This window comes from Bos taurus, chromosome 14 (assembly GCF_002263795.3).
Source record: "Bos taurus isolate L1 Dominette 01449 registration number 42190680 breed Hereford chromosome 14, ARS-UCD2.0, whole genome shotgun sequence".
Taxonomy (NCBI): Eukaryota; Metazoa; Chordata; class Mammalia; order Artiodactyla; family Bovidae; genus Bos; species Bos taurus.
The window spans coordinates 23,447,690-23,471,642 of record NC_037341.1 but is presented as its reverse complement, the minus strand read 5'-3'; the positions used below and the strand labels follow the sequence as shown (position 1 = coordinate 23,471,642).

Sequence of the window (23,953 nt, the reverse complement as noted above, 5' to 3'; positions counted from 1 at the left end):
TGAGTGAATTCCAGGAGTTGGTGATGGACAGGGAGGCCTGGCGTGCTGCGATTCCTGGGGTCGCAAAGAATCGGACACAACTGAGTGACTGATCTGATCTGATTTCTACATTTATACAAAGAAAGTTTAATTTGCAATAAACTAGAGGAAATTTTTGAACTAAAAGAATAAAAATTCCAAAATGCAATAATTTTCAGGAAATGAGTTATATTTTAACAGTTCTGTAGGTAAAAATCTTCACAAATTTTTGACATCTCTGCCTTCTTAAACCAAGTATTCAAACAACTATATACATTTTCCTTGTCATAAATTTCCATTAATTTTCCTTAATGCCTAAGGAGAATTAACATATTTCTGTCTATCTGGGTTGACCCCGGGAGTGGCTTTTGAATGGCACTTATCTCTAAGTAAACTAGTCCCCACACCCCTACTGGGCATCACCTTCCACTTCACTCATCGAGGAAAGGTCCTGCTACTTCTAATCGGGCCCCTCTTATTTTCAGTTGTCAAGCTTCAGGAGGGTCTTTTATGAGTTCACTTGTTCATTTATTCTGCCTCGTTCACTGAGTACCTACTCTGTGCGGCAGGCTTCCCCAGTGGCACGGTGATAAAGAACCCACCTGCCAGTGCAGGAGACACAAATTCAATCCCTGGGGAAGAAAATGGCAAGTCACTCCAGTATTCTTGCCTGGAAAATTCCATGGACAGAGAAGCCTGGTGGGCTACAGTCCATGGGGTCACAAAGAGTTGGACGTGACTGAGCACACACACACACCCCACACACATTCTGTGTGGCACTAGAAACACAGCAGCAAATAAGGCAGTCACTTAGTCAGGGATGAGATCTTTGTGACAACTTTCAGCCACACAGGGGCTTCGGTTTTGCTTGGTCTTGCCTGTTTCCTAGTTGTCGGAAATCTAGCTTCTCATCTTGTAGGTTGACAAGGTTTAGAAACTGCAGAGTCTGTTTCTCTGTGCTCTTGCATTTAGGTTGTGGGTAAATGCTAACCTATGTTTTGTTTTTCTTCAGGAAACTATTCCCTGAGGTTGACATCCTAGCTCTGTTCCCCTGGCAACCTGGTTAAGAGTCAAATGTCATATATGTTTCTAAGCAATGTTGCTTATGAGGAAAAGGATCACCAATTGGTAACTTGCAGCAGACTGAGAGGAGCTGTGAATGCATCCTAAGGGCGTGATGGGGAGGGATGACTCCCTGAGGCTGAGTAGGGGAATCTGGTATGTGGGATGCTGTAGGCAGTGCCCATGTCGGCTCTGTGGGGCAAAGACCTTGTTAAGTCCTATACTCACCCTGTCTGCATCTCCCCACCCCAGAGCTGGCCCCACAAGATTATTGATGTCTGTGCTCAAGGCTGTCTGGACTGGGGGACTGCCACCCCTTTCCCACTCCTCCTCTCAGCCTCAGAGTGGACCCCTGTCCCCTGAGTCTGAAGGTGGAGTTGAAACTAAAGGATTCTCTGGGGGCATGGGGGGTGGGGTCAGGCACTGAACTTTCTCTTCCTATTTCATTGCTTTCTGAAACGTGAGAATATATAACAATTGTTCATGTAACTATGTTCCACATTTTCAAATAGAGCAATGAAATCTGTCCAGTAGAAGCAACAAAACTGAATAGATTACTGAGTCTGAAATTTGGTCACATCTATTATTTCCTTCCACCAAGTTCTCAAAAACCGCAGTTACCCTAGCCCTTTTCACATGATGGCTCCCCTTACCCTTTCCCTGTACTTAAAACACTTCATCGGGATGTTTTGGGAAGTGAAGATTCATGTAAGCATGTCATCCCCTTCTGATGTCTGTGTCAGAAGCCTTCTCTATCTCTTTTATAATTTAATAAAACTTTATTACACAAAAGGTCTGAGCGATCAAGCCTCATCACTGACCTCAGATTGAACTCTTCTTCTCCAGAGGCCAAGAATCCTGGCGTCTTTTGTGGTTCAGCAGCAACCTTTCATGTTAGGGGCTCATCCGGGATTCTTCAGGACAAGGTAAGGATGCTAGGAGCTCTAGTTCTTTGTTCTCCTAGCAAACATGCTTTCTGCTGTACTTTACTAACTCTACAGTGTGCCTGTGTGAATGAATGACACGCCCTGCAAATGAGGGAAGCAAGTGAGGAACCCTGCATTGCGGTTCCACGGTGACCTCATACAGCTTATGGCAGAAATCCTGACAGGTTTATACCAACCTGCCAATGGACTTCCCTGGTGGCTCAGTTGGTAAAGCATCTGCCTACAATGCAGGAGACCCAGGTTCAATCCCTGGGTTGAGAAGATCTCCTGTAGAAGGAAATGGCAACCCACTCCAGTATTCTTGCCTGGAAAATCCCATGGACAGAGGAACCTGGTAGGCTACAATCCAGGGGGTCGCAAAGAGTCAGCCACGATTGAGCTGGCAAGCTACAGTCCATGGGGTTGCAAAGAGTTGGACACGACTGAGCACTTACTTTCTTTGAGAAGTGAAGATTCATTTTTGCAACAGGAAAATATTATAATTGATAGTTACTCTCTCCTTGCAAAGCGAAAGTCACTCAGTCATCTGAGACTCCATTAACTGTAGCCTGCCAGGCTCCTCTGCCCATGGGACTCTCCAGACAGAATACTGGAATGGGTTGCCTGCCCTTCTCCAGGGATCTTCTCAACCCAGGGATTGAACCCAAGTCTCCAGCATCACAGGTAGATTCTTTTTTTTTTTTTTTTTTTGGAGGCTAATTACTTTACTGGAGAAGGCAATGGCACCCCACTTCAGTACTCTTGCCTGGAAAATCCCATGGATGGAGGAGCCTGGAAGGCTGCAGTCCATGGGGTCGCTGAGGCTCGGACACGACTGAGTGACTTCACTTTTACTTTTCACTTTCATGCATTGGAGAAGGAAATGGCAACCCACTCCAGTGTTCTTGCCTGGAGAATCCCAGGGACGAGGGAGCTTGGTGGGCTGCCGTCTATGGGGTTGCACAGAGTCGGACAAGACTGAAGTGACTTAGCAGTAATTACTTTACAATATTGTGGTGGTTTTTGCCATACACTGACATGAATTAGCCATGGGTGCACATGTGTCACCCCGTCCTGAACCTCCCTCCCACCTCCTTCCCCATCCCATTCCTCTGGGTTGTCCGAGTGCACTGGCTTTGAGTACCCTGTCTCATGCATTGAACCTGGACTGGTGATCTGCTTCACATATGATAATATACACATTTCAACGCTACCCTTTCAAATCATCCCACCCTCACCTTCTCCCACAGAGTCCAAAACTGTTCTTTACATCTGTGTCTCTTTTGCTGTCTCGAATATAGGATCATCATTGCAATCTTTCTAAATTCCATATATATACGTTCAGTTCAGTTCAGTCGCTCAGTTGTGTCCAACTCTTGGCAACCCCATGAATTGCAGCACGCCAGGCCTCCCTGTCCATCACCAACTCCTGGAGTTCACTCAGACTCATGTCCATCAAGTCAGTGATACCATCCAGCCATCTCATCTTCTGTTGTCCCCTTGTCCTCCTGCCCCCAATCCCTCCTAGCATCAGGGTCTTTTCCAATGAGTCAACTCTTCGAATGAGGCGGCCAAAGTATTGGAGTTTCAGCTTCAGCATCAGTCCTTCCAATGAACACCCAGGACTGATCTCCTTTAGAATGGACTGGTTGGATCTCCTTGCAGTCCAAGGGACTCTCAAGAGTCTTCTCCAATACCATAGTTCAAAAGCATCAATTTTTCAGTGCTCAGCTTTCTTCACAGTCCAACTCTCACATCCATACATGACCACAGGAAAAACCATAGCCTTTGTTGCCTTTTCAATATACTATCTAGGTTGGTCATAACTTTCCTTCCAAGGAGTAAGCGTCTTTTAATTTCATGGCTGCAGTCACCATCTGCAGTGATTTTGGAGCCCCAAAAAATAAAGTCTGACACTGTTTCCACTGTTTCCCCATCTATTTCCCATGAAGTGATGGGGCCAGATGCCATGATCTTCGTTTTCTGAATGTTGAGCTTTAAGCCAACTTTTTAACTCTCCTCTTTCACTTTCATCAAGAGGCTTTTGAGTTCCTCTTCACTTTCTGCCATAAGGGTGGTGTCATCTGCATATCTGAGGTTATTGATATTTCTCCCGGCAATCTTGATTCCAGCTTGTGCTTCTTCCAGCTCAGCGTTTCTCATGATGTACTCTGTATAGAAGTTAAATAAGCAGGGTGACAATATACAGCCTTGACATACTCCTTTTCCTATTTGGAACCAGTCTGTTGTTCCACGTCCAGTTCTAACTGTTGCTTCCTGACCTGCATATAGGTTTCTCAAGAGGAAGTTCAGGTGGTCTGGTATTTCCCATCTCTTTCATAATTTTCCACAGTTTATTGTGATCCACACAGTCAAAGGCTTTGGCATAGTCAATAAAGCAGAAATAGATGTTTTTCTGGAACTCTTTTGCTTTTTCCATGATCCAGTGGATGTTGGCAATTTGATCTCTGGTTCCTCTGCCTTTTCTAAAACCAGCTTGAACATCTGTAAGTTCACGGTTCACATACTGCTGAAGCCTGGCTTGGAGAAGTTTAAGCATTACTTTACTAGCGAGATGAGTGCAATTGTGAGGTGGTTTGAGCATTCTTTGGCATTGCCTTTCTTTGGGTTAGTATATATATACTGTTATATATACAGTAGTATTGGTGTTTTTCTTTCTGACTTACTTCACTCTGTATAATAGACTCCAGTTTCATCCACCTCATTAGAACTGATTCAAATGTGTTCTTTTTAATGGCTGAGTAATATTTCATTTTGTATACATACCACAGCTTTCTAATCCACTCGTCTGTCGATGGACATCTAGGTTGTTTATTGTAAACAGTGCTGTGATGAACATTGGGGTACATGAGTCTCTTTAAATTCTGATTTCCTTGGTGTGTATGCCCAGCAGTGGGATTGCTGGGTCGTATGGCAGTTCTATTTCCAGTTTGTTAAGAAATCTCCACACTCTTCTCCATAGCGGCTCTACTAGTTTGCATTCCCACCAATAGTGTAAGAGTGTTCTCTTTTCTGCACACCATCTCCAGGATTTATTGTTTGTAGACTTTTTGATAGTGGCCATTCTGACTGGCTTGAGATGATACCTCATTGTGGTTTTTGATTTGCATTTCTGTGATAATGAGCAATGTTGAGCATCTTTTCATGTGTTTGTTGGTCATCTGTATGTCTTCTTTGGAGAAATGTCTGTTTAGTTCTTTGGCTAATTTTTTGATTGGGTCATTTATTTTTCTAGTATTGAACTGCTTGAGCTGCTTATATATTTTTGATATTAATTATTTGTCAGTTGCTTCATTTGCTATTATTTTCTCCCATTCTGAAGGCTGTCTTTTCACCTTACTTATAGTTTCCTTTGTTGTGCAAAAGTTTTTAAGTTTAATTAGGTCCCATTTGTTTATTTTTGCTTTTATATCCATTACTCTGGGAGATGGGTCATAAAGGATCTTGCTGTGATTTATGTCAGAGTGCATTCTGCCTATTTTTCCCTCTGGGAGTTTTATAGTTTCTGGTCTTACATTTACATCTTTAATCCATTTTGAGTTTATTTTTGTGTATGGTGTTAGAAAGTGTTCTAGTTTCATTCTTTTACAGGTGGTTGATCAGTTTACCCAGCACCACTTGTTAAAGAGATTGTCTTTTCTCCATTGTATATTTTTGCCTCCTTTGTCAAAGATAAGGTGTCCATAGGTGCATGGATTCATCTCTGGGTTATCTATTTTGTTCCATTGATCTATATTTCTGTCTTTGTGCCATGCAAGTGGATTTATTACCATCTGAGCCATCAAGGAAGAAAAGTTTTCCTAATCCAAGGCAATAAAAATAGTCATGTTAAAATGTTAAATATATATATATATATATGAAAACAGTGTTAATTATGAATTAGCCATTTTAAAATTAAATGCTTGGGGCTTCCCTGGTGGCACCAGTGGTAAAGAATCCACCTGTCAATGCAGGAGAAATAGGAGACACGAGTTTCATCCCTGGGTGTGGAAGTTCCCCTGGAGGAGGACGTGGCAACCCACTCCAGTATTCTTGCCTGGAGAATCCCATGGACAGAGGAGCTTGGCGGGCTACAGACCATGGGGTCACAAAGAGTCAGGCATGACTGAAGTGATTTGGCACAGCACAGATTAAATGGTTGAGAAAATTTACAGGCTGAAGAGATGGAAGTTTTGATATTCTAAAATAGATAGCTAGAATCCTCCATGGGTTTGGAAAATGAAAGCATTTTCTTTTTCATAAGTTTATTTTTTAAAGTAGCCATTTATTCTCCTTGATATTGGAAAGGAGGTAGATTTTGACTTAACATAACAAAGAACTATCTAATAATAACAGTGGATTGAGATAAAAAACGACTTCAGTGTGACTCCTGAAAGATGAAGTTTCCCATTTCTGAAAACCAGAGAAAGATAATGACTAAATTATCTGGATCCCTTCCAATCCTAAAAAAAATAAATCTCTAGTTAGGACTCATAATTAATCTTTATTGAGATCCTATGTGCAAAGCACAAATATTTGTCAAATTACTGAGCATACTTTTGACTCACAATTAAGACTTGATGAGAAAAAGAAAATAAGAGACTCTGAGGGTAAAGAACCCACCTGCAATGCAGGTAACTCGGGTTTGATCCCTGAGTCAGAAAATTCCTCTGAAGGAGAGCCTGGTGACCTGCTCCAGTATTGTTGCCTGGGAAATCCTATGGACAGAGGAGCCTGGCAGGCTACAGTCCATGTGGTCACAAAGAGTTGGACATGACTGAGAGACTAAACAACAACAACAAAGACGAGATGTAACACAGCACATCTCCACACACTGCTGGAAGAACTACATTGCAATAACGCATGGAGAGTTCTTAGCACAGCACCTAGAACACAGTTAAAGCTCAGTTAATTCCAGCTCTCCATAGTTTATTACTCACGACGAGAGGCAGACACTGTTGTCAAGATGGTGGCCCTGTGTGGAGTCTGGCCCTGGTGCCACCGATTGCAACTGTAACTCTTGGCAAGTCCTCCTCTTAGGCTGCAGGTGTCCTGTCTGTAACACAAGTCCTCAATTAATACACGAAAAGATCTTAGACAAACACGCAGCAAGTTGCAAGCATTGCATGAGTGTTAGCTTTGAATATCTCTCATTACCATTATTTACTTCTTACAACAACCAGGACAGGTACGTGTTATGATGCTCACCTTACAGAGAAGAAAACTGAAGCTCCAGTAGGTTCAGCAGCAGCTCACCCAATATCACACTGCCACAGAGGGGTGGACAGGGGTCTCAGCCTGGCTGTGGCCCTTCTGATTTCAAGGCCCAAACTCAAAAACACTTACTGTTCCTGAATGAATACAGTGCATATCTGACCTTGCTGAGTGGATGGTGAGGGGCCCACAGCCCCTAAGTCATATCTGCAAAACCAGAAGTCAAAAACTTTTGGATTTAACTGATTTCCAACATCCTTCCCAGCTAGTGTGTTAGTCACTCAGTCACGTCCAACTCTTTGTGACCCCATGGACTGTATCCCGCCAGACTCCTCTGTCATGGGATTTCTCAGACAAGAATACTGGAGTGGGTAGCCATTCTCTTCTCCAACGGATCTTCCCCAGCCAGGGATCGAACTCAGATCTCCACATTACAGGCAGATTCTTTACAGTGTGAGCCACCAGGGAAGTCCAACATCTTATAAACCCAGGTCAAAACTGGATAACATCACCTGTGGACTTTTGTGCTATCTAATTTCACTGCAGTTTCCACCATATAGGCTGACATCCCTGAACTGGTCCAGACCAAGGAAACAGATCAACAAACATGTGGTGATCTGTGCTGTTGTCACACAATGTCAGTCTCTGTATGCAAACCAGAGGAAGAAGTCCATTTCCTCCTCTGTTTCTATGGAGCCGGGGTCCAGGGTCACTTGTACCCACTGCTCTGCTCCCTCTCCTTCCCTGGAAACCCCCTCCTCGGAAACAGCCATATTGCGGCAGAGGCCAGGCTGGGCTCCTAGTGTACCTAGAAGCGGCCAGTGGCTGGGAACAGAGATAGGATAAAGGAAGGCCCCTTTGGGTGGGAGAGAAGTCAGGTTCACATCAACAGCTGGTCCTCACAGGAGCTAGGATGTCCCCACTCTGGGAGAGAGGGCTCTCCACCTAGTAAACCTCAAAGGGTGCTTCTCCACATTTTATTGTCATTTTTCACACTGTAGAGACAAAATTGTAGCAGCCAATGTGTAAAACCCACAAGTATGAATTGGATAACATGGAAGCTGCCTGTGAATGACTTTCTTGAAGAACATGTGAATCTACTGATAAACTTTCAAGGAGTCAGTTAAGCCTAAAGCCGAAATGACTGCCTGTCTTGGAACTTGAGGTTCTGTCTATGTGTGAGGGGTATACCTGGGAGATGGTGGGAATGGGTGTGGAGGATGGAATTACATGGGATGGGGGTGGTGAAAGCCTGGGTGTGGGTGCAATTAGAGACATCACATAATCAGCTGGGGCTCCCTAGTGCCCCTGCATGGGGGCGCCGTCTGTGCACCTCTGGAAGCCAGTGGGCGGGCCCACAGGGAAGGTTCACAGGGTCCCTGTCAAGCACCGGGTTTTGCAATTTGATGAAAAAATCCTCCTGTGCACCTGGCATTTCATACCCTGCCTCAGTCCTGCCAAAAATAAGAAATACTGCAAGAAACCGAGCACAAGTGAAAGCTTGCGACATATGATGAGATTCAGAATTCTCCTGCTTCTCAGCGATTTCATCAGCCAAAAAAACTGCAGATTATGAATCCTTAACAAGATAGAACCCGGTAAAGAATAACACCAAGCTGTGTCTTCTCCACAGGCTAAAGTCTAAAAGCTACTCAGTGGTCCCCAACCTTTTTGGCACCAGGGACCGGTTTTGTGGAAGACAATTTTTCCACAGACCAGAGACAGGGAGTGGTTTCAGGCTGATTCAGGCACATTACATTTACTTTATCTCTATTATCATCAGATCAACTCCACCTCAGATCATCAGGCATTAGATCCCGGAGGTTGGGCACCCCTGATAAGTGACAAAATATTCCCCTGAACATTGTCACTGTTATCAGCAACAATAAAAAGAGAATGAATATATAACATAAAAGAGTTGCCATGGTTTTAGTTGGGTGAAAGAATCACAATATTTTTTTAAGTAAACTTTTTCTTGAAATAGAACATATATTCAGCAAGGTACAGCCAGTGCATATAGCTTGACATATATTTTCATAGTGAATGCGCCTGTGTGACCTCCATCCAGATCATGATGTTGTAGACAATAGAGTGCACTCTAGAATCGCCTTCAAGCCATTTCTGTTTTTACTCCAGTTAGGTAACCACCATTATGACCTTTAACACCAAAGATAAGTATTGCTGGTTTTGACAATACTAAAACATTAAGAAAGAAAGATTGGTATAAGTCAATGGTCTTCAAACTTGTTTGAACAACCCCTAAAACTTTTAAAGGCTTCCCATTTGGCTCAGTGGTAAAGAATCTGCCTTCCAAGGCAGGACACAGGAGACTCAGGTTCGATCCCTGGGTCAGGAAGATTCCCTGGGTCAGGAAGATTCCCTGGAGGACAGCACAGCAACCCACTCCAGTATTCTTGCCTGGAGAATCCCATGGACAGAGAAGCCTGCTGGGCGACAATCCACGGGGTCCCAAAGAGTCAGACATGACTAAGCAACTCAATAACAACAAAAACTTTTTAAATTATTTATCCTGAGAAGTGGTCAAGATGGCACAGTGGTAAGACCCTCCTTACACAGGAGGAGGATCTCACTTCCTCCCATGGGTACACCAAAATTACAACTATTTATAGAGCAACCATCAGGAGCCCAACCTGAAGACTAGCAGAAAAGATTTACAACTAAAGACATAAAGAAGGAACCACAAGGAGATGGGTAGGAGTGGTGGACATGCAGTATAATTATAATAATAGTTGTGGAGGTTCTCCCTATAGACCAAGAGGTCGGAGTCCTGTCTGCATCAGACTCCCCAGATCTAGGGTCCTGTACCAAGATGAGCCCCTGGAATATTTGGATTTGAAGACCGGCAGGGCTTACTTCTGGGAGAGCCAAAGGGTTTGGGAAATAGAAACTCCACTCTTAAAGGGCAAATGTAAAATTTCAGATGCTCCAGGACCCAGGGCAGAAGCAGTCAGTTGAAAGGAGCCTGAGTCAGACTCTCCTGTTGATCCTGGAGGGCTTCCTGGACAGGCAGGGGGCAACTGCAACTCCCACTGGGGACACAAGTTCTGGCAGCAGAGCTCATTCTATCACAAGGACATGGAAGCAAGCAAGCACAATGTTGGAACCCTTCCTCTAATTCATTACTGCCAGGACAGGTCCCACAGGTCCCTACTGCCAGCAGCTTGACAGTAGCTCAGGGACCTCTTGGGCCCCATAGCCAGAGGCCCCAGGATCCAGACTCACCTATCAGTGGGTGAGCATCAGTCCAGGACTATAGCAGCCCAGCAGCCAGCTATGTCTGGACCCTGCCCACCCATTAGCAGGCCAACACTAGCTTCAGGACCCCTTTCCCCACAGTCAGTCACTCTGGGACCTGGCTTCACCAGCCAATAGACCAGCACTAGCCCTAGGATGACGCAGGCTTCATAGCAAGTGATCCAGTCCCACCCACCGGTGGACCAGTGGCCTCTGCACTAGTCAGGACCTGACAACTAACCAGACCAACACCAACACCTACCAGCATGTTCACAGTAGTCAGCCTGTCACAACAGAAGGGTCCACACAGCCCATACAGAGGACACCCCTAGAGCATATAGCTCTGATGACCAGAGAGAAATGCACCACTGGGCCCCAAAGGACATCTACATTCAGCCACTTCTCCAAGATCAAGATAACCAACTTACCAAATACAGAGAATTAGGCAAAAGGAGGCAACAGAGGAATATGTTCCAAGAGAAGGGACAAGATAAAACCACAGAAGAACTAAATGGAGTAAACAATCTACCTGACAAACAGTTCAAGGCAATGATAGTAAAGGTGCTCAAAGAACTCCTGAGAACAAGGGATGAGCAGAGTGAGAAGTTATGTTTCTAACAAAGAGTTATAAAATAGAGGAACCAAAGATGAAGAATACAATAACCAAAATGAAAAATGCACCAGAAGGAATCAGTAGTGATTGGATGATAGAGAGGAATGGATCGATGAACTGGAAGATGGAGTAGTGGAAATCACTCACGTTGAACTGAAAATACAGAAAAGAATAAAAAGAAATGGCAACAATTTAAAAGCCCTCTGGGACAACATCATGCATACGAACATGCACATTGCAGAGATTCCAGAAGGAGAGGAGAGAGAGAAAGGGGCAGAGAACATATTTGAAGACATAATAGGTGAAAACTTATCTAACCTGGGAAAGAAAAGAAAACAGACATCCAGGTCCAAGAAGCACAAAGAGTGCCAAAGAAGACCAGAAGAAGACACACTGTAATCAAAATGGCAAAAATTAAAAATAAAGACAGGATGTTAAAATCAGCAAGGGAAAAATGAGTTTCATATAAGGGAACTTCCATAAGACTCTCAGCTGACTTTTCAGCAAAAATCTGCAGGCCAGAAGGGAGTGACACGTAATATTTAAAGTGATGAAAGAAAAAAAATAATAATAAAGTGAAGAAAGGGAAAAACCTACAACCAAGAATACTCTCCTTGGCAAGGTTATCATTCAGGTAAATGGGCAGTAGACCTAAATAGATATTTCCCCAAGGAAGACATACAGATGGCCAAGAGGCACATGAAAAGATGTTCAACACTGCTAATCATTAGAAAATGCAATTCAAAACTACAATGAGATATCACCTCACTTCAATCAGAATGGGCATAAAAAAAATCTATAAACAATAAATGCTAGAGAGGGTGTGGAGAAAAGGGACCCCTCCTACACTATTCGCGGGAACATAAATCAGTGTGGCCACTATGGAGAACAGTATGGAGGTTCCTCAAAAAACTAAAAATAGAGTTACGATCCTTCAGACTGACTCCTGGGTGTATATCTGGAGAAAAACATTGTCCAAAATGATACACACACCCCAATGTTCAATGCAGCACTGTTTACCAGAGCTAAGACATGGAAGCAACTTAAATGTCCATCAGCAGAGGAATGGATAAAGAAGATGTGGTACATATATATAGTGGAATAGTATTAAACCATTTTAAAGAATAAAAGAATGCCATTTGCAGCAACACAGATGGACCTGGAGATTGTTGTTCAGTCACTAAGTTGTGTCTGACTCTTTGCAACCCCATGGACTGCAGCACCCAGGCTTTTCTGTCCTTCACCATCTCCCAGAGTTTGCTCAAACTCACATCCACTAGTAATGCAATCCAACTACCTTATCCTCTGTGACTCCCTTCTCCTCATGCCCTCAATCTTTCCCAACATCAGGGTCTTTTCCAGTGAGTCAGCTCTTCATATCAGGGGACCAAAGTATTAGAGCTTCAGCATCAGTCCTTCCAATAAATATTCAGGATTGATTTCCTTTAGGATTAACTGGCTTGATCTCCCTGCTGACTTTCAAGTGTCAGAAGACTCTCAAGAGTCTTCTCCAGCACCACAATTTAAAACCAAGCCTTCTTTAAGGTCCAACTCTCACATCTGTACATGACTATTGGAAAAGCCATAGCTTTGACTAGATGGAACTTTGTCAGCAAAGTGATGTCTCTGCTTTTTACTGTGCTGTCTAGGTTTGTCATAACTTTCCTTCCAAGGAGCAAGTGTCTTTTAATTTCATGGCTGCAGTCACCATCTGCAGTGATTTTAGACCCCAAGAAAACAAAGTCTGTCACTGTTTTCATTGTTTTCTCATCTATTTGCCATGAAATGATGGGACCAGATACCATGATCTTCGTTTTTTGAATGTTGAGTTTTAAGCCAACTTTTCATTCTCCTCTTTCACTCTCATCAAGAGACTCTTTAGTTCCTCTTCACTTTCTCCCATAAGAGTGGTATCATCTGAATATCTGAGGTTGTTGATATTTCTCTCGGCAATCTTGATTCCACCTGTGATTCATCCAGCCCGACATTTCACATGATGTACTCTGCATATGAGTCACATAAATGAGTGACAATATACAGCCTTGAAGGGACTTACTTCACTTAGGATGATAATGGAGATTATGATGATAGATGATAATGGCAATTATCATCCTAAGTGAAGTCAGATAAAGAAAGACAAATATCATGTGATATTACTTATATGCAGAATCTAAATATATATATACACACACACACACACACACACACACACACAAATCAACTTATTTTAAAAAACAGAAACTGACTCATAGACTCAGAGACTGAACTTATGCTTACCAGAGGGAAAAAGATAGGGGGAGGGATAGATTGGGAGTTTGGGGTTGACATGTACACATCATTATTTAAACAGATAACCAACAAGGGCCTGATATACAGCACAAGGAGCTCTGCTCCATATTCTGTAATAACTTAAATGGGAAAGGATTTGAATAAGAATAGATACTTGTATATGTGTAACTGAATCACTTTGCTGTACACCTGAAACTAACACAACATTGTTAACCAACTATACTCCAATACGAAACTAAAATTAAAAAACAAAACCTCACTTCTAAATTCTAGCACTAAGGTAGAGAAGGCAGGAACCATTATCAGGAGTCAGGCACCTGGATAAAGAGGCACTGCCCCCTTCCGCACTGTGCTAGCATTCCTATGCCCTTGAGCGTCTCCTCCTCTGGGGCTATCCATTCTAGAATTATCCAACTGTCAGCCCAGAAGGGCCAGCATCCCAGGGCAAAACATGAGTAAAATTCAGAGAGGGTGAGAAGCACCCCCACTTTTCATGCAGTAGGGCCAGCTTGATTTGAGAGAGCCAACAGAGCACAGGCTAGTCTGGGGCAGATTGATTTAGGAAAGAGTTGCGTGCAACTTCAGTTGTTCAGTCATGCCAACTCTTTGTGACCCCATGGACTGTAGCCTGCCAGGCTCCTCTGTCCATGGAATTCTCCAGGCAAGAATACTGGAGGGGGTAACCGTTCCCTTCTCCTGGAGATCTTCCTAACCCAGATAGCGAACCCGGGTCTCCCGCATTGAAGGGCGATTCTTCACCACTAAGCCACTTGGGGAGCCATCTATAGCCAATACAGGCAGCTAATGCCCTTCACTAGCAGTTTCCTGACCACAGATAGAATCAAAAGGGGAAAGAAATCCAAGAAGAGAACGGCAAAATGAAGAGGAGAAGACGTATCAGTGTCATGAGACATTGACTGTGTCTGAACTGCCTTCCAACATGACACAAGCAGCCTTATTATTGCAAACCAGGTCAAACCCACATAAACTCATCACAATGCCACCCATACCATGTTTACTCAGAGGAAAAGAAGGGGCAGGATGGAGGTGATTATGATCTTGGGATAAATAGAAGGGCAAAAACAAACTGGTATCAACTCACCTCTTTGTTTTTTTCTGTGAGAGGGGTCTGAGGAGTGTTTGGCTGTGTGATCAGCCCTTCTGAGAAACGTGGCACCAGGGGATTCCAGTCCTGTGTCTGTTCTATCACCGTCTTTTTTTACCAGTCCTGGCTCTCTGGAACTTCTGACTTTCTGTGGTGTACAGTTCCTCTGCCCAGCCAGAAGCCAGCACAACTGTCCCCCACCTCCTTCCATCTTGGGATGCTTATCCACATGTATTGTTCTTCCTACTCATTCACTGAGTCAAACGTACTTGTTGCCTACTTCGGTCTTGGCTGACACTGCTTTTCTCTCTTCATGGAACAAGCAAATGTATTTAGAAGCTAATTTTGTTCTCTGAGAATTTTATAATTTCCTTCGACCAACTCCAGGCAGTATCCCAAAATAGTACATTTTGGCAATACTAATATATTTTGAATGTGTCACCTAATCTCCAAAGGCAATCTCTTATCTCTCTTTTTGGAGATTTGGAATTAAAACTTTTTTTCAAATTTTAGTTGATTTGGGGCTTCTCTGGTGGCTCAGATGGTAAAGAATCTGTCTACAATGCAGGAGACCCAGGTTTGATCCCTGAGTCAGGAAGATCTTCTGGAGGAGGAAATGGCTACCCATTCCAGTATTCTCGCCTGGGAAATCCCATGGACAGAGGAGCCTGGTAGGTTATAGTCTACGAGGTTGCAAAGAGTCAGACACAATTGAATGACCAACACTATCACTCTCTCTCTCTCATAGTTGATTTACAATGTTCGGTTGACAATCTGTTCTTAAAATGAGTCTTTTCTAAACAGAAAGTATGTCCATTTCAGTCACTATTTTGGTTTTTAAGATTACAAAATAATGCATGGCATTTGTAGAAGGTCTAATGATAAGAAACATACAGATGTAGAAAACAAACTTGTGGTTATCAAGGGAGAAGTGCAGGAGGATAAATTGGGAGATTGGGATTGACATATACACACTACTACATAGACATAGATATATAATGAGATATATACATATATAGCTATCTATATAACATAGATAACTAATGAGAACATAGTGTATAGCACCGGGAACTCTACTCAGTACTCTGTAATGACTTTTATGGGAAGAGAATCTAAAGAAGCGTGGATATAGAAGGATATATAACTGAGTCACTTTGCTGAATAGCAGAAACTAATGCAACATTGTAAATCAACTATACGCCACTAAGAAGTAATTTAAAAAAAGAAAGAAACATATACCCTGACTCAGGAAACCTCCCTTAATGGCCCTCACTTGATTTGGTCCCCTCCTAGGGGTAACCACTGTGAACAGTTTGGTGCTTCTTCTCAGACGCATTCCTGTATGTGTTTCCATCTGTATTTATATACACACACGTGCACACAAACAGTGCCATCTTAAATTTGAATTTCATGGAATAAGACTGTATTTTTTTTTTCATGTAACATACCCTGGAGATCTCTCCCTGCCAGTATATAGAGTTCTGCTGCTGCTGCTAAGTCGCTTCAGTCGTGTCTGACTCCGTGTGACCCCATAGACGGCAGCCCACCAGGCTCCCCCGCCCCTGGGATTCTCCAGGCAAGAACACTGGAGTGGGTTGCCATTTCCTTCTCCAATGCATGAAAGTGAAAAGTGAAAGTGAAGTCGCTCAGTCGTGTCTGACTCTTCACGACCCCATGGACTGTAGCCCACCAGGCTCCTCCGTCCATGGGATTTTCCAGGCAAAAGTACTGGAGTGGGGTGCCATCACCTTCTCCTATATAGAGTTCTAACTTCATTCTTTTTTTTTTATCTTTACATCACTTTTTTATTCAACAATATATCATGGAAATATTTATACATCATTATGTGTAGGTTTTCCTGCATTCTTTCAAATTACATTTTTCTTTCTATTGGATATTTTAGTTTGTTTCCAGTTTTCTCCTGTTAACCTAGGCTGAAATAAATATCTTTGTGTGTGGAGAGGAGAATTATCCTAGCAGAAATTTTTGAGATATGAAATTGGTGCATGCTTTTTTTCCCAATTTTTTTCTTTTTTTTAACTTATTTTTTAATTGAAGGATAATTGCTTTACAGAATTTTGTTGTTTTCTGTCTAACCTCAACATGAATCAGCCATAGATATACATATATCCCCTCCTTTTTGAACCTCCCTCCCATCTTCTTCCCCATCCCACCTCTCTAGGTTGATACAGAGCCCCTGTTTGAGTTTCCTAAGACATACAGCAAATTCCCATTGGCTATCTATTTTACATATGGTGATGTAAGTTTCCATTTTACTCTCTCCATATATCTTACCCTCTCCTCTCCCCATGTCCATAAGTCTATCCACTATGTCTGTTTCTCCAATGCTGTCCTACAAATAAATTCTTCAGTACCATTTTTCTAGATTCCATATATATGCATGAGAATATGACATTTATCTTTCTCTTTCTGACTCACTTCACTCTGTATAATAGGTTCTAGGTTCATCCAACTCATCAGAACTAACTCAAATGCATTCCCTTTTATGGCTGAGTAATATCCCATTGTGTATATGTACTACAACTTCTTTATCCATTCATCTGTCAATGGACATCTAGGTTGCTTCCATATTCTAGCTATTGTGAATAGTGCTGCAATGAATGATGGGATACATGTGACTTTTTCAATTTTGATTTCCTCAGGGTATATGCCTAGGAGTGGGATTGCTGGGTCATATGGTGGTTTTATTCCTAGTTTTTTAAGGAGTCTCCATACTGTCTTCCATAGTGGCTGTATCAATTTACATTCCCACCAACAGTTCAAGAGCATTCCCTTTTCTCCACACAATAAATAAACAGCATTTATTGTTTGTAGACTTTTTGATGATGGCCACTCTGACTGGTGTGAGGTGATCTAATTGTTGTTTTGATTTGCATTTCTCTAATAATGAGCTATGTTGAGCATCTTTTCATGTGTTTGTAAGCCATCTGTATGTCTTCTTTGGAGAAATGTCTGTTTAGGCCTTTTCCCACTTTTTGATTGGGTTGTTTTTCTGTCATTGAGTTGTATGGGCTGCTTATATATTTTGGAAATTAATCCTTTGTCAGTTGTTTCATTTGCTATTATTTTCTCCCACTCTGAAGGCCGTCTTTTCACCTTGCTTATAGTTTCCTTTGCTGTGCAAAAGATTTTAAGCTTAATCAGGTCCCACATTTTACTTTTGTTTTTATTTCCATTACTCTAGGAGGTGGGTCATAGACAATCTTGCTTTGATTTATGTCATCGAGTGTTCTCCCTATGTTACATTTAGGTCTTTAATCCATTTGGAGTTTATCTTTGTGTATGGTGTTAGGAAGTGTTCTAATTTCATTCTTTTACATGTAGCTGTCCAGTTTTCCCAGCACCATTTATTGAAGAGGCTGTCTTTGCCCCATTGTATAATCTTGCCTCCTTTGTCAAAAATAAGGTACCCATAGTTGCATGGGTTTATTTCTGGGCTTTCTATCTTGTTCCATTGGTCTATATTTCTGTTTTTATGACAATAGCATACTGTCTTGATGACTGTAGCTTTGTAGTATAATCTGCAGTCAGGAAGATTGATTCCTTCCTCCATTTCCATTCTTCTTTCTCAAGACTGCTTTGGCTATTCGGGGTCTTTTGTGTTTCCATATGAATTGTGAAATTTTTTGTTCTAGTTCTGTGAAAAATGCCATTGGTAATTTGATAGGGATCATATTGAATCTGTAGATTGTGTTTGATAGTTTAGTCATTTTCACAATATTGATTCTTCCTACCAAGGAACATGGAGTATCTCTCTGTTTATGTCATCTTCGATTTCTTTCATCAGTGTCTTATAATTTTCTATGTACAATTCTTTTGTCTCCTTAGGTAAGTTTATTCCTAGATATTTAATTCTTTTTGTTGCAGTGGTGAATGGGATTGATTCCTTCATTTCTCTTTCTGATTTTTCATTGTTAGTATATAGAAATACAAATGATTTCTGTGTATTGATTTTGTATCCTGCAACTTTGCTAAATTTTAGCTCTAGAAATTTTCTGATACTATCTTTAGGGTTTCCTATGTAGAGTGTCATATCATCTGCAAACAGTGAAAGCTTTACTTCTTCTTTTCTGATCTGGATTCCTTTTATTTCTTTTTCTTCTCTGATTGCTGTAGCTAGGACTTCTAGAACTATGTTGAATAATAGTGGTCAAAGTGGACACCCTTGTCTTATTCCTCGTCTTAGAGGTAATGCTCTCAGTTTCTCACCATTGAGAATAAGGTTTGCTGTAGGCCTGTCATATATGGCCTTTACTGTGTTGAGGTAGGTTCCTTCTATGCCCATTTTCTAAAGAGTTTTGATCATAAATGGGTGCTGAATTTTGTCAAAGGCTTTTTCTGCATCTATTGAGATCATCATATGGTTTTTATCTTTCAATTTGTTAATATGGTATATCACATTGATTGATTTATGTATACTGAAGAATCCTTGCATCCCTGGAATAAACCCAACTTGATCACAGTATATACGCTTTTTGATGTGTTGCTGAAGTCTGTTTGCTAAAATTTTGCTGAGGATCTTTGCATCTATGTTCATCAGTGATATTGGCCTGTAGTTTTCTTTTTTTGTGTGTTGTCTTTGGTTTTGGTGTCAGGGTGATGGTTGCCTCACAGATGAGTTTGGAAGTATTCCTTTCTGTGCAATTTTTTGAAAGAGTTTTAGAAGGATAGGCATTAGCTCTTCTCTAAATGTTTGACAGAATTTTCCTGTGAAGCTATCTGGTCCTGGGCTTTTGTTTTGGGGAGATTTTTTTTAATCACAGCTTCAATTTCAGTGCTTGTAATTGGGTTGTTCATAATTTCTATTTCTTCCTAGTTCAGTCTTGGAAGACTGAACTTTTCTAAGAATCTATCCATTTTCTTCCAGGTTATCCATTTTATTGCCATATAGTTTTCATAATGGTCTCTTATAATCCTTTGTATTTCTTCCTTGTCTGTTGTAACCTCTCCTTTTTCATTTCTAATTTTGTTGATCCTTTTCCCTTTTTTTCTTGATGAGTCTGGCTAGAGGTTTGTCAATTTTGTTTATCTTTTCAAAGATAACTTCATTCTTTTTGTCTGCCTCAAAGAATTCTATTATATGACTGCTGCTGCTGCTGCTAAGTCGCTTCAGTCATGTCCGACTCTGTGCGACCCCATAGACAGCAGCCCACCAGGCTCCCCCGTCCCTGGGATTCTCCAGGCAACAATACTGGAGTGGGTTGCCATTTCCTCCTCCAGTGCATGAAAGTGAAAAGTGAAAGTGAAGTCGCTCAGTCGAGTCCGACTCTAGCGACCCCATGGACTGCAGCCTACCAGGCTCCTCTGTCCATGGGATTTTCCAGGCAAAAGTACTGGAGTGGGGTGCCATTGCCTTCTCCAATTATATGACTACGCTATAATTATTGGAAAAGATGTGTATTTAAGGAGTTTCTGTTTTTTGCCACTGCAAACAAGCTTCACTGAGAATTCCTTCTGAGCAAGTGTCAATACTCCTATGTGATTGATCCATAGATGTGAAAGAACAGGGTCAGAGGCATGAAAGCTGCTGCCCAGTTGCCTTCTGGAAAGGATACATCAGCATCTGCCCTCAAACCAAATCCATAAGCATACCTGTGTTCCCATACCAGCATCATTTCTGGGTTTCCACCTAACTTTGTAATGTCTCCATATCAATGGATGAATCAAAAGGATATTCTTTTTCAACGTGCATTTTCCTGAATACTAGTGAAATGTAGCATCTTTTCAGAAGTTTTCAGTCACTTGTATTCATTGCCTATGAGTTTTCTGTGCATATCTTTACCCATTTTTTTCTACTGCCTTACTCAGAGTGGTTTATACAAAGTCTATAAATTATGGCTAATTGTCAATTCTTTATGTGAAAATATTTTTCCATAGTCTGTTGCTTGCTATTTTACTTTGCTTATGATATTTTTTTACTGTATGATAGTTCATACTCTTTATGGAGTCAGATAAAAAATTGTTGGTTTCCAGTGGCAGAAGTAACAAAACAATGTTTGTATATTTTATTTCAGTACTTTTAGTGCTTTGTTTTTCTTGTTATATCAAGACTCATACTCCATCTGGATGATCTATATCCTATTTCCACTCTTTGTGTTTATTTACTGGATTGCAGTTACTCAGGGATTTTGTTGGGAAGAATGACTCATTTCTCCAGTGTCTTCCCTGAGTGTGTTTAAGGTATCTTTCGCTCTGGTTTCTGGAAATAGGATCCATCTGCTTACTGACCTCTAGTCAGTTCCCACTGAGACAGCCTTTCTTTTTTTCTAACACTATTATGTTCAAATTCACTTTAACATCTTCCCCTTCATTTCACAGGAATTTTGGAAGAAAATAGGGATAAATGCCTATACTTATCCTGCCATCTTGAATGGAAACATCTGTGTGTGTCTGTTCTAAGAAAAATTTTTACTGTGAAATAAAAGCACATAATAGAAAATTTGGAAAATACAAAAAGACACAAAGAAAAAATAAAATCAACCAAAATTCCACTATTCAATAATAATAATAAAAATAATGTGAAGACATTGGTGAATTCACTACCAGCATTTCTAATGCATGTAGATAAAGTTTTCATAGAAAAATAGGATCATATCATATATTGAGTCTTATACTATGATATTTAAACTTATATCACATGAAGAGTATTTTTCTATATCCTTGAGAGTAGGATTTTATTTTTTTAAATGACTATAAGTACTCCATCTGCACATATTTCTTAGAAATTAAAGATCGATTTATTTTTAATAATATATGTGTTTCCAGAAAAAGTAATATATTTCCATGAGTCAAAGCAGTCAAAATGTTCTTCCCAGTGGCCAGTTTTCCTTCCTGGAATCAACAAATTACATCCAATTATTCTGTAAAGATTAATGTCATGGATGGAATGGGATGAGAGGTTCATATATTTCTAGCTCCTGATACATACTTGCTCTCCAGAAATGTTTTATTTACATTACTGCCATATGAAGACATTCTCTCTTTTTTTCAAATATTTGTCAATTTGGCAGGCAAGAAATAACTTAATATGCATTTTTTGAAGAATAAAGTTAGAGCATTTTCTTTCATGTGTTCATCAGCCATTCTACATCCACCATCAGAAACTGTCTGTTCCTAGACTTTGGCATGAAGGACCCTTTAAAGGTAATTATAGTTTTCAGGCTTCCAGTCACCTATGAGTGCTCCCCATACCAAGTCAAAAGGAGGCCGTTTCCAAAGGCAGCGCCTCTAGTTCCCTGGAAGGCATCATCAGGGGAGCCCACTGCTTCACATTCATATTGTTTTAATGAGCTTTCTAATAATGCTGCAGACTTTTTCTTGAGGTCTACTGTGAACTACTGACCAGAAAGAAGAGGGACAGTGCAGAGAAACCATGAAGATGATAGAAGGCTGGCGTTTCCCAATGTCCCCCTGATAGGGACAGAGTAAAGGGGCAAAGTAAGTGATCCCACTTATGGACTTCCCTGTAGCTCAAATGGTAAAGAATCTGCCTGTGATACAGGAGACCAGGATTTGATCCCTGGGTTGGGCAGTTCCTCTGGAGAAGGGAATGGCAATCCCCTCCAGTCTTCTTGACTGGAGAATTCCATGGACAGAGAAGCCTGGCAGTCTACAGTCCGTGGGGTCGCAAAAAGTTGGACACGACTGAGCAACTAACACACACAAGTGATCCCACTAGGGGATTGGCAGTAGAAAAGATACGGGAGACACCTTTAAGTTAATGATTACTCAACAAAAGCAGGTTAGTTTAACAACAAAACCAAGCAGGCTTGCTTAGCAACAAAACCATGACACAGAAGCACAGGCTGTACCTCCAAACAATAAAACGATGATGACATGAGCCCCACATCCTGCCCAGTGAGCTCAGTAAGCTAGGACATGCTCCCTACACACATTAAAAAACAATCATTTGCAGCCCTAGCCTGACCATGTAGGTGCAAGAAATCTTCCCTGCCCAACCCGGAGGAGAAGCTGATGATGGAGGCATGACATCTATTCAAGAAAGTCAAAAAAGTCTCCCCCCCTCCCTTTTCCTTTGATTATAGAACTACAGCCCAGTAAGTTCTCAGCCTGATACCTTTTCTTCCACCTACTTGTAGGCCTCTCAAGCGTCCTATTCTAATAAATTGCTTCTTATCTATCACTTTGCCTCTTGCCAAATTTTTTCTGTGCTGAGACATAGAGGACCAAGGGCTCTTCAGAGTCTTCTGAAATGTCATCCAATGGTTTCACCCCACCTCTGAACTTTTGCAGGCCGGCTATGTGACCTGGAGTCCATCACCCAACTTTTCTGTGCCCTGGTCTGTAAGCCGGAAGGGTTAATTTTGAATTTATGTTGGATCTGTTTCTATGACCTTTACCCTCATCTTGCCACTTTTGTCACTGCAAGCATACATAATGGCAGGGAGATAACCTAAGCCACTCACCTGTGAAGGACTGTTAGGAAGTGAAACTAACACATTCCCCTGCCTGAAGCTTGCCATTCTAGGGGATATTGGCAAGGACTGAATAGTCTTTTTACTTTGTTTCCTCACCCCTCCATCTCTGATCCATAAAAATCCTGGCAACCAAGCCCCAACAAGATGGTTATTTTGAGGCACTAGCCTACCATCTTCTCAGTCAACTGGCTCCCATATAAAGTCTCTTCCTAGTCCCAATGCATCGTCTCAGAATCACTGACTTCCCATGCAGTAAGCAGAGCAAGCTTGGACTTGGTAACAGCCCGCTCTCACTCCCCACTGAGTCAGCTCCTCATTTGATGGGTTCTGTCTCTGAGTTAGGAAGGCTCTTCTGGCCAACTCCGTCTCCTCATCCAGGCTGAGGGGACCCCCCCCTTCCATGCACTTGGGACACCTCCCTGCCTGTCTCTATCACCTGCACATGTGTACTTCCTAACTGTGTCTCACTGCCTCCCCAAAAGCTCTGTGGTTCCCCCAGCCACAGAGAGCCCCCTACAGCACATGTCCTTGGGTGACGCCTGCCAACATGAAACCAACACACACACCTGCCCTATTCACCCTCACATAGAACAGCTCCTCACCGCCTCCAGAACACACCATTCCCCGCTAAGCGCTGAAAAGGCATTCAAGGCTCTCCCCTACATCTACTCCTCCAGGTTTCAACCACCCGCCTGACTCTTCTCACAGCCAAATAAAGAACAAATGTGCAGTTCCTCACCACATTGTAACCCAGCAGGACCCTATGAAGCCTGCCTGGAACAGGCCTTCCCCCATATCCTCTGCTGTAGCTCCGTCTGACCTAACCACCATGAGCACACAAGCCTCAGGCCTCCTGGAACCCAAGGACTGATCTCGCTAACCTCTGTGACACGACCCTGTGACCTCACCATTAGCCCATCAGAGAACTGTGCTCAAGCTGATCATCCTGGGACCCCTCTCCCCACCAGCCCTTATAGATAGCCAATGGAAACTCAAATTGGGGCTCCACAGT

At 42.0% G+C, this 23,953-nt stretch overlaps 1 long non-coding RNA gene and 1 other non-coding gene across 2 annotated transcripts in view; one reads left to right on the top strand and one right to left on the bottom strand.

The window, feature by feature from the left end:
- LOC132342194 (uncharacterized) overlaps nt 1-23,952 on the bottom strand; it is an 88,880-nt gene extending 64,928 nt beyond the window's left edge. The window contains exons 1-3 of the long non-coding RNA XR_009490476.1: nt 23,681-23,952; nt 7,215-7,427; nt 6,947-7,062 (exon numbers count right to left, since the gene is read on the bottom strand). This is a non-coding gene — a long non-coding RNA (uncharacterized lncRNA). The remainder of the gene's footprint in view (nt 1-6,946; nt 7,063-7,214; nt 7,428-23,680) is intronic.
- Nucleotides 2,217-2,288, top strand: TRNAC-ACA (transfer RNA cysteine (anticodon ACA)). The gene has a single exon. It is a non-coding gene; the product is annotated as a tRNA-Cys (tRNA).
- Nucleotide 23,953: the final 1 nt, after the last annotated feature.